Raw genomic sequence first — 12,335 nt, forward strand, 5'->3', positions numbered from 1 at the left:
AAGATGAAATATTTGGGAGTTTATCTAACAAAAGATGTGAAAGATCTCTGTAAAGAGAACTATGGAGCTCTAAGAAAAGAAATAGCTGAAAATTTTAACAAATGGAAAAACACCATGCTCATGGCTGGGAAGAATCAAGATTGTTAAAATGTTCATACTACCCAAAGCAATATACAATTTTAATGCAATTCCTATTAAAGCTTCACTGTCATACTTTAACATCTTGAAAAAATAATACTTCATTTTATATGGAATCAGAAAAACCTCGAATAACCAAGACATTGCTCAGAAATAAAAACAAAGCAGGAGGAATTACGCTACCAGACCTCAGACTATACTATAAATTGATATTGATCAAACCAGTATGGTACCGGCACAAAAACAGAGAAGTAGATGTATGGAACAGAATAGAGAACCAAAAGATGAATACTTACCATTATTTGATTTTGACAAGCCAATTAAAAAACATTCAGTGGGGAAAAGATTCCCTATTTAACAAATGGTGCTGGGTGAACTGGCTGGTAACCTGCAGAAGACTAAACTGGACCCACGCCTTTCAACATTAACTAAGATAGACTCTCACTGGATTAAAGATTTAAACTTAAGACATGAAACCATAAAAATACTAGATGACAGTGCAGGGAAAACTCTTGAAGAAATCGGTCTGGGCGAGTATTTTATGAGTAAGACCCCCCGGGCAATTGAAGCAGCTTCAAAAATACACTACTGGGACCTGATCAAACTAAAAAGCTTCTGCACAGCCAAGAACACAGTAAGTAAAGCAAGCAAACAGACCTCAGAATGGGAGGAGATATTTGTAGGTTATGTCTCTGACAAAGGTTTAATAACCAGAATCCACAGAGAACTCAAATGTATAAGCAAGAAAAGAACAAGTGATCCCATTGCAGGCTGGGCAAGGAACTTGAAGAGAAACTTCTCTGAAGAAGACATGCGCACGGCCTACAGACATATGAAAAAATGCTCATCATCCTTAATCATCAGAGAAATGCAAATCAAAACTACTTTGAGATATCATCTGACTCCAGTAAGATTAGCCCATATCACACAATCCCAAGGCCACAGATGTTGGCATGGATGTGGAGAAAAGGGAACACTTCTACACTGCTGGTGGGAATGCAAATTAATACATTCCTTTTGGAAAGATGTTTGGACAACACTTAGAGATCTAAAAATAGATCTGCCATTCAATCCTATAATTCCTCTACTAGGTATATACCCAGAAGACCAAAAATCACATTATAACAAAGATATCTGTACCAGAATGTTTACTGCAGCCCAATTCATAATTGCTAATTCATGGAAAGAGCCCAAGTGCCCAACGATCCACAAATGGATTAATCAATTGTGGTATATGTACACCATAGAATATTATGCAGCCTTAAAGAAAGATGGAGACTTTACCTCTTTCATGTTTACATGGATGTAGCTGGAACATATTCTTCTTAGTAAAGTATCTCAAGAATAGAAGAAAATGTACCCAATGTACTCAGCCCTACTATGAAAGTAATTTATGGCTTTCACATGAAAGCTATAACCCAGTTATAACCTAAGAATAGGGGGAAGAGGGAAAGGGAGGGGAGGGAGGTGGGAGGTGGGCGGAGGGAAGGTGATTGTTGGGATTACACCTGTGGTTCATCTTACAAGGGTATATGTGAAACTCAGTAAATGTAGAATGTAAATGTATTAACACAATAACTAAGAAAATGCCAGGAAGGCTATGTTAAGCAGTGTGATGAAAAGGTGTCAAACCGTCTATAAAACCAGTGTATGGTACCCCATGATCGCATTAATGTACACAGCTATGATTTAATAATAAAATAAATAAATAAAAAGAAGCTTAAAAGTATATGAACATTTACCTCTAGCTTGAAAAGTTTCAGCTTAGAAGTCTGCTGTTACCCTGAATGATCTGCTCCTCTAGGTCAATTGGCACTTACTTCTGGCTGCTTGTAAAATTTTGTCTTTCATCTTGACTTCAGAAAGTTTCATGACAATGTGTCTTGGAGATGATTTGTTAGAGTTGAGATGACCTAGGAGTATATATCTCTGACAGGAGTGTGTCAGAATCTTTGGTGATACTTGGAAAATTTTCATTTATGATATTCTCAAGTAGGACTTCCATTCTGTTAGGATGATCTTCTTCCCCTTCAAGGAACCAATAATTCATATGTCTGAATGCTTCATGAAGTCTCAAAATTCTCTGAACATTCTACTTTTTCTCTTTTCTGCCTCTTTCACTACCTGTGTTAGCACAACAGCTTTGTCCTCTAGCTCTGAGATTCTTTCTTCTCCATTATCTAATCTGTTATTGATACTTTCAACTGCACCTTTAAGTTACCTGATTGGTTCCTTGAATTTCTTAAACTCCTCTATATCCTTCATATATTCTTCTTATCTTTCATCCCTTTTTTGGTTCTGTTTTTGTATTTCCTTTTGGTTATTTTCTGCTCTCTCAGCAATTTTCTTCATTGTTTTTACCATCTACATTTTTAATTCCCTTTCTATTATTTCCTTTTTTTTTTTAATAGGTGGAATTCTCTGTAGTAGCTACCTCATCATGCCTTGGAGGTGTTGCTCTGTTCTGGTTTTTCATGTCACCAGAATTTTTCTGTTGGTTCTTCCACATTGTTGTTTTCTTCTTGTCTGCTTACCTTTTTATTTCACTTCCTCCTTCTCTTTAAATTACCTCATCTCTGTGCTTAGGTGTTTAAGGGTTCTTTTGGTATAGGGCCAAAAGGAAGAGAAAGATGAAGAACAAAGAGAGAGAAGAAAGAAAAAGAGAAAAGAAAAAGAAAAATTGGAAGAAAAAAAGGGAAAGGTTGACAAAATAAGAGAAGAAGAACAAAAAGAGAGAGATGGGAGTAATAGTGGTGCTCAGCAGGATGCTTTGACCCATACCTGCAATTCCCAGCCTCTGGGTGTTGAGATGGGTAAGTCCCTCAAGGTAAAGAGCTCCTTACCAGCCTGATCAAAACCAAGACCCCACCTCAAAAAAAAATAGCAGTGTATCACAGTTGGGACCTACCAATAGCATCCTTCCAAAGGCCAAAGCTAGAAGAACACCCTAGACTAGGGGATCAAGGTCTCATTGAGTCAAGTTAATGCTGTGGCTTCTCGGCCCATGCCTCAGAGTGAGGTTCTGTCCCATAAATGGAATACAAATTAACAAAGAATAAAACAGATCAGAAAAATAATAATAATAAAAGTATATAAAGAAATTTGAAAATAAATTGTGTAAGATGTAAAAAAGGGGGGTAATACATACTGTTTGAGAAATGTATATGGGAAAGATAAGAAGGTGGGTGGCACAGCTAGTTCTCCCCGCTAACGGAAGAATCTCTGCTAAGACCAGTAGATCCAGAAGCATGAGTTCAGCTTAAATCATACCAGCTTCCTGGGATACTACAGTAATCCACCCCCTTATCCTTGATTTCACTTTCCAAGATTTTTGTTACCTATAGTCAATTATGGTCTGGAAATACCACATCACTACTCTCATGTTTTGGGGCCATTACTAAGTAAAATAAGGGCGATTTGAACACAAGTAATGTGCTACTATGACAGTGGATCTATAACTGAGATGGCTACTCCGGGGCCAATGGAAATCTGGGCAGGAGGAAGTGGGACGGCATGAAATTTCATCACACTACTCAGAATGGCATGTAATTTAAACTTATTAATTCCTTATTTTTGGAATTTCCTCTTTATGTCATAATGCCTACATTATTTATTTCACTTCATCTCATCACTGGACAGTTTTTCTCACATCACTGTAAGAATAAAAAAGGTAAATAAAGTAGAATAAGATATATGAAAGAGAGAGTAAGTGACACCACATTCACATAACTTTTATCACAGTATATTGTTACAATTAGTCATCTCTTATTGTGCTTAATTTATAAATTAAACATTAATATAGGTATGTATGTATAGAAAAAATAGAGTTTATATAGGGTTTGATATTATTCATGGTTTCAGGCATCTTTGGGTGGTCTTATCCCCATAGATAAGGGGTGACTACTGTAAATAAATGGGGCACAGGTGTACATGTATCTTGAAGACCTCTACCTCCTTGCTAAATTGGAAGATCTCTTGCTCTCTCCTCTTCCCTTCCCTTAAGAAGGTGAGGTTCCTCTCAGTAAGATTTGCTTCTTCCAGCAACTCTGCTTTTCAACACTAAGACCCCAAACTCCCTTGGGCCAAGAAACAAAATCCTGACCATCTTCTAAAAATGGTAGACAGAAGAATAGAGAACAAAACAAGAAATTATTATCTCGCATGGGGTCAGAATCTCTTTAGTCTGAAAAATAACCTTCATCCCCTTATGTTTCTGACTACAACATTTTGAACACCTTCTTTCACTTTTCACCAGCCCTCTAAAATTCTTCATACAGGGTTTAGGTTTCAGAGACACAATATCTCACACTATTGGTACTTTATTTCTTGCTACAACCAAGCCAGTGAGCATAAGGCCAACAGTCTGAATTTGGCAGATTGAGGCAGGCAAAGGGAGAATACAAGGAAAAACTAAAACATCAGTTAATATCTCAAAATATTATCCCACCACACCCCCGTCATTCACAAAGTGACTCCTGATGACTTCTGCAGACGTATTCCCTCCACAGTCTTTATTGCAGACGCACACCTACATTTTTCCCATTTTCTGATGCCACTTTCCTTTCTTTCGCCCTGTACTTACTACTAAGTGTCTCATTCTGGAAACTTCTAGATTTGCCTTCCAAAACTCGGTTCAAATGGCAACTCCACCAAGAAACCTTCAGGCATGTTCCCCCACTGAGTCAGTCACTCTTTCACTGTGCTTAGGCATATCCTATGTGTGCTGCAGCCCCAGTGCCTGCGTGGTATTTTATTATAGTTTGGGTTTTACACTTCTGTTCATCTTTTTCTATTTTCCCTTCTAGATTATAAATTATATGACAAGGACAATATCTCTCATCTCTGTATCCTAGAGTTCATTCTAGATTGTTTCCATGTTTGTTGAAACCATTTTACTGTTTCCTTTGAGATGCCACAAAAAATTCTGATAAGAAGAATGTAAAAGAAGGAAAGAAAGTATATTGTTACCTGAGGTGCCAGAACTGAGTTATCTGTTAGTCTTTCATATTTCTAAGAACATACTAAACTTATCTTTAATTTTTCTTATAAGGAAGGGCCATTTAATTACTTCATCTTTTAAATGCTGCATCTGCTGTAATATACTCTCTGGAATCTTTTAAATAAAGAAGAGCATAAAACTTCCCATTCTCTACATTTTTCAAAATCAGGTGTGAATTTTGGAGTAGGGGTGTATCCATCTGATGACCAGTGGTAGATGGTACTGATGGTTTTCATTTTTAGGCTTCCAGAATTTGAATTGAGTTTTCAGAAGGTAGAGGCATTTTTACCTTAAAATTGAGGTGTTAATATTTTTATGTTGTGTTTTTTGGCAAACTCAAGAAATGCCATCTGGATTAACAAAATGAGATGTATTCTTAAGAGCCAAAAAAAGGCTTGCAATTCATAAAATGTTAGGGTGGAAAATGTAAGTTTCTTAAAAAGAAAAAACAACAACTAAAGCTATTAAAGTTAGCATGTGCCAAGAATATGCTAAAGGATTCAATGCTCAGTTTTCCTACAGTGAGGTTACCCAAGAGCATTTCACTTTGCATACAGCTGAGTTTTCTTTCATCATTATTATGTAAACTGCTTTTACATTTCTGCAAAGCAACAGTTTTGCCACTTGGCTTTGCCATGTTCTAGCTGTGTGATCTCAGTAAATCACTTAAATATTCTCTTGGTTTTCTCATCTGTAAAATGGAGACAATAATTATACCTACTTCAGATTGGTTAGGTAATAATAAATAATTTCACTCCGAAAAATATTTATTGATTGCCATCTGTATCCCATGCACAGTTCTAGGCACTTGGGATATAACAGTGACTAAAACAGGCATAAAACACTGTGATCATTCGACTTTATATTGTAATTAGAGCAGTGCCTTGAACAAGGCATATATGTAGTGAGCTATTATCACTATTATTATTATTATTATTACTGCTGTTAACAGTGCCCAGAAAGGATGTCCTGCCTGGTAAGTATGCTCAGTCCTTAAACTATTGCCCAGGAACTCAAGTCTCTTCTCTAGTTTGCCATGCCTAGGGATGCTGGAAGAAAGATCTGCAGACCACCTCAAGGCCAAGTAGAATCCTGGGGCAGGGAGGAGTTGCCTACCTCAAGATGCTTTGTATCAGCACCTAGCAACTGAGTATTGTGAGAAGTTTTTCCCCCTTCACAAAAACCTAAGGAAGAAATGATGGAAACGTAAAAAACTCAGCTTGGGACATAGAAACTGAATAAATCCTGAGAGATTCTTGTGCCAACAGCTCTCCAAAGGATATTCTGAAGAAAGAGCAACACATGCCACGGGAACCTGACAGGCAGTGTCTGGGAGGGATGTGGAGACTCTGGGGCTAAACAAATTTCCCCTAGTCTTTCATTTCCTGCAGAGCTTGGTACCAATCTGAACATCACATAAAGCACTTGTTCACAGAGAATGAGCGACCCTGGCAGCCTGCAGTTACTTGCTACTCTCTAAGCTTCATGCTGGTTTTGCCAGTATTTTGTCTTTACCTTCATACCTATTACTTATCTCTTCCTCCTCCCCCAGCTTTGCTTTACTGATTCTCCCCTATACTCCTAATTATTTCTTAGTGGGTCATATGCTTGGAAAATCATATTAAAATTATTTTGAAAAAATTCTTCTAAAACTTTTTGAAAAAAGGCATAATAAGAAAACCCTAAGCAATGGTGGTCTTTTTGATTGAACTTTACTGCATCAGCAAGATTTAGACAGTATTTGGTGAGTTTTCTTCCCACCCTGTGAGCTAATTATGGAGGCCTCTCTCTCTCTGCTTCTGAACTACTTATCACATGAGGCCAGATGGACAAGGACAGGATCACATGAGGGCAGGTGGACAAGGCTACTGACCATCCACTGTGCCTACACGATTCACTCAGACCTTGAGTGACTCTTTAGAGAGGTATAAATCTCCCAAGTGAGGCTAAGTGACTCCCCAGTGATTCCAGAGGGGTCTGCATATGTCCATGCCTCACATTCCCTCAAACCTTAGTCACACTCCAAGATATAAGCCCCTCTCATCATTTGTCCACCCCAGAACACTTATTCCCAAAATGTGCTTTGCTTCCTTTCCACTGAGCAATAGCTCCATTGTTCTATCTCCTACACCTTCTCTGGGTGCCCCCAGGACTCCTTTACGTGCTTAACAATCTTTGCTATCCTCCTCACTAAATACTCCTCTACCTCCTGGCCTGCCCAAAAGAACAGAGCTTTCTCCACACCACCTCAAGCTGAGCTGGAAGATGTGGTCAGTGTCCTCAGGAAGCCCCCCTGCCGTTAGGACACTGGAAGCATTTTGCTACCTGTCCTGGTTTCTATCACCTACCAGCCTCCCTTTTCACCAAAGTCTTAGGCACGCTGTCTTTATCCACACTCAGAATCATAGCCTTAGGAAAACTCAATGTGTATAAAAGCAAGCCACCCAACACAGGGACCCAGTCATCAGCCAGAGAACACCCATGTTCTTCCATTACAAATGTGGTCATGATATAACCTGTATCTCCCTAAGCACAGCACTTATCACCATGTTGGCTGTCTCCCTAGTTGGAAATGTAAACTCCGTGAGGACAGGAATTTCTGTCTGACTTATTTGCTACTATATTCTTAATCCCTACCATAGTGCCTGACGCAGAGGAAGTTTTAAATTAGTATTTGTTAAATGAATAAACAATGTCCTCTGTTTGTCTCAGTGAGCACAGTGGCTTCGGAGAGGCTGTACAACTTGAAAAATTCACGAAATCCACAGGACTTGGGCTAATTGGCAACTAATAATATGGCAGAGGTGGGTGCCAACCCAGCCTCATATCACCTGTCCTCTCAGCAGTTAACTCATGACCAAAAAGTCAGGGGACCATTTGCTCACTGAATAGGATCATAGCTGAGCTAATGAGAATTTTACCTCGAAGGGAATTTCCACTGATGTTTTCTTGATGGACATTCCTTTATTTCAAAAAAATTATGTAAATTGTTCTATTTTTTAAAGAAATTGCTTTCCTGCAGACTCAGACAAGACTGATCCTGTTGACAATGTTCTTGCAGGAGATTGCTTTGGCTACACACTGGATATTCCCTGGACTTTCTAGCCCTGATAAACCCAATCATACTTACTTAGAAGACAAGTAAAAGATGCAATTATTTACCAAAATAGATGAATGGAGAAAATATTCTTTGGGTTTGATCTGCTGAGGCATTTTGGTGCCAAAAAAGGCGATAATGAGATCACCAAACCCCTTATACTCTTGGAAACTAAGTTATTATTTGCCCTCATAACTCCATTAATAAAATAGTTTTAACCAGGATATATTTTTAAAGTTATGGTTTAATTTAATTATTATTTCTCTTCTAATTGTAACTACAATCCAGGTCATTGTGAACTCATGGTTACAGAAGAAAATGGACATTCAGGGTTTTTTGGGATTTCAGTCCTGACTTCACAATAGTTGCCAAATATTTGAGAACATTTCCCTCATGTAGAAAAGCATGAGCCTCTTTCTGGATCCTCCTAATCAGGCTTCAGGAACACCACAGAGATGCCCTGAAGTTAATGCTTACCCACACAGCAGGGATACACAGCAGTGAGTCAGCTCACTACGGGACCCCAAAAATGGGTATTTTAATCAACTAGCTTTACAAGTGTAACATTTTTTTTTTAAGACAGAGTCTCACTATGTCACCCTCAGTAGGGCGCCGTGGCATCACAGCTCACTGCAACCTCAGACTCTTGGACTTAAACTATTTTCTTGTCTCAGCCTCCCAAGTAGCTGAGACTATAGACACCCACCACAACCCCCAGCTATTTTGTTGTTGTTGTCGTTGTTGTTTAGCAAGCTCTGGGCCAGTTCGAACCCACCAGCCCCGGTGTATGTGGCTGGCACCCTAGATACAGTTCCTGAACCCAAAGGTAACATATTTTTATTATGAAACAGATGCAGGCAAGAATATCTCCACAAAGGACACAGTGGTCAGGACAATTCTCTCTCTCATGCACGAGTAATATTAATGAGCTCCCCAGTTAAGTGTCTGGAAACATACAGCATTTTCTTCACCACAAGTTTTTCAGTCTTGTAACTAGACTTTTGAATTTCCACATAAAAATAGCCCCAATGAATTTCTGTAAAAGTGTATAGGGATCTTAAGCAAAACAAAATCAATTAATCATTGCAGGTATCGTTTAATGAGCACTCACTATGTGCCTGACTGTCCTCCGTTCTTCACATGTACAAGCTTCCTCTAATGTGAAAAGCTTCAGAAGCCCATGAAAAATGACAGGCATCTAAAAGGGAAATTTTGATGACAAAATAGAGGCATTGAACTGGCTCTGAAAAACAGTGGGCATGTAGGAAATATTATTAAGGTAATAAGCTTTAAAGACATAATCATAAAAATGTAAATGTGGGAGCTAAATCAATTTTTCCACTCAGATCAAAACTGCAATCTCTGTAGGCTGAGAGGAAAGAATCCTTGCAGAGCTCTTGGGAAATGTCAGGGCAGCCTTAGCAACTTTATCTACTGACTTTCTTCCAGCGGGGATTTCTCTACAGCTTGTTAGGCTTCCCAACCTTCTCAGAGCACCTGCTAAATCTGGAGTGACTGAAATATTCTCATAATAAGTATTTTATTATCAAACAGATGTTCAGAGAGTAAAATGATGAAAAACAAAAATGAAACAAAAACTACAAGTGGTTTATAAAGTTCTCTGCAGAAAAATCTTAAGACAACTTTGAAAAATATTTACTAAATAAAAAAATCTTTTAAACTTTCATAGGAAATAATTCCACGATTATTCATGCACCAAATCAACCCAGCCAACTTATACAATGTTAACCATGAAATACAATAATGTTATTTAAAAGGGGTAAACAAAAAATTTACTTTTATGACAGCAAAGGCCAATTATTACCATAATTAAAAACTAACCCATATATTAAATAGATTAATAGAAAAGTGGAAACAGAATACTTTTCACTATTTAGAATACTAAAAAGAAATATGAGTTATTTTTTAAAAAATAAAAGTAGAGCACCCAAATAATTATGATTGCTAAAGTGTAAAAATATTAATAGTGATTAGAAAAATATCATAGCCACAAGAGAGAACGCCGAAAGCTCTATGTTCAGTCAGTAAGAAATATACATAAATGAGTTTCATGGATTGTAAATTAATTCAGGTGCTTTTTAAGTGATTTGTACTTAAGTGATGTGAATGATGCCTGACTTGGGTGTCTATATTTGTTTCCAACAATATAGTTATGTTTCCCATAATATAGTTTATGTTTCCAACAATATAGTTCATGTTTCCAAAAAAAAAGTTAGCCTTGGCACACATTAACTTCCTCAGTGCACAGCCCAGTGAATGTCTAGATCTCATCTAGATTTTTTAGAAGTTTTCATAAGACTAGTAAAAAGCCCACAGAGACTTATGAAAAATGGCATTGGTGTTTCTCTAAAATTCCTCTGGGAACGAAGACTATTTCTTGTCAGTGAGAGAAGAGAGAGGACTATCCTGGGCTCACCTTACAGAGTTTGCCTCTTGTGGACGGAGATAGCTCTGACACTGCAACTGGGCAGAGGTCAGCAAACTTTCTCTTTAAAGGGCCAGATAGTGAGCATTTTTTCATATGTCTGAAGGCCGTGCGCCTGTCTTCTTCAGAGAAGTTTCTCTTCAAGTCTGTTGCCCAGCCTGCGATGGGATCCCTTGTTCTTTTCTTGCTAATGCGTTTGAGTTCTCTGTGGATTCTGGTTATTAAACCTTTGTCGGAGACATAACCTGCAAATATCTTCTCCCATTCTGAGGGCTGTTTGCTTGCTTTACTTACTGTGTTCTTGGCTGTGCAGAAGCTTTTTAGTTTGATCAAGTCCCAATAGTGTATTTTTGAAGCAGCTTCAATTGCCCAGGGGGTCCTTCTCATAAAAAACTCGCCCAACCCAATTTCTTCAAGGGTTTTCCCTACACTCTCTTCTAGTATTTTTATAGTTTCATGTCTTAGGTTTAAATCTTTAATCCAGTGAGAGTCTATCTTGAATGGTGAGAGGTGTGGGTCCTTTTTCAGTCTTCTACAGGTTGCCAGCCAGTTCACCCAGCACCATTTGTTAAATAGGGAATCTTTTCCCCACTGAATGTTTTTAATTGGCTTGTCAAAGATTAAATAATGGTAAGTAGCTGAATTCATCTCTTGGTTCTCTATTCTGTTCCAGACATCTACTTCTCTGTTTTTGTGCCAGTACCATGCTGTTTTGATCCCTATCGATTTGTAGTATAGTCTGAGGTCTGGTAGCGTGATTCCTCCTGCTTTGTTTTTATTTTTGAGTAATGTCTTGGCTATTCGAGGTTTTTTCTGATTCCATATAAAACGAAGTATTATTTTTTCAAGATCTTTAAAGTATGACAGTGGAGCTTTAATGGGAAAGGGAACACTTTTGCACTGCTGGTGGGAATGCAAATTAATACATTCCTTTTGGAAAGAGATATGGAGAACACTTAGAGATCTAAAAAAAGATCTGCCATTCAATTCTGTAATCCCCCTACTGGGCATATACCCAGAAGACCAAAAATCACACCATAACAAAGATATTTGTATCAGAATATTTATTGCAGCCCTATTCATAATTGCTAAGTCATGGAAAAAGCCCAAGTGCCCATCGATCCATGAATGGATTAATAAATTGTGGTATATGTACACCATGGAATATTATGCAGCCTTAAAGAAAGATGGAGACTTTACCTCTTTCATGTTTACATGGATGGAGCTGGAACATATTCTTCTTAGTAAAGTGTCTCAAGAATGGAAGAAAAAGTACCCAATGTACTCACCCTTATTATGAAACTAATGTAGGACCTTCACATGAAAGCTATAACCCAGTTATAACCTAAGAATAGGGAGAAAGGGGAAAGGGAGGGGAGGGAGGCGGGACAGAGGGGGAAGGAGGGGGATTAATGGGGTTACACTTGCGGTGCATCTTACAAGGGTATATGTGAATCCTAGTAAATGTGGAATGTAAAGGTCTTAGCAAAATAACTAAGAAAATGCTACAAAAGCTATGTTAACTAGTGTGATGAAAATGTGTCAAATGATCTATGAACAAAGTGTATGGTGCCCCACGATCATACTAATGTACACAGCTATGGTTTAATAAAAAAATAAATAAATAAAATAAAGGGCCAGATAGCTAATATTTT

The sequence above is a fragment of the Nycticebus coucang genome, chromosome 11, assembly GCF_027406575.1.
Source record: "Nycticebus coucang isolate mNycCou1 chromosome 11, mNycCou1.pri, whole genome shotgun sequence".
Taxonomy (NCBI): Eukaryota; Metazoa; Chordata; class Mammalia; order Primates; family Lorisidae; genus Nycticebus; species Nycticebus coucang.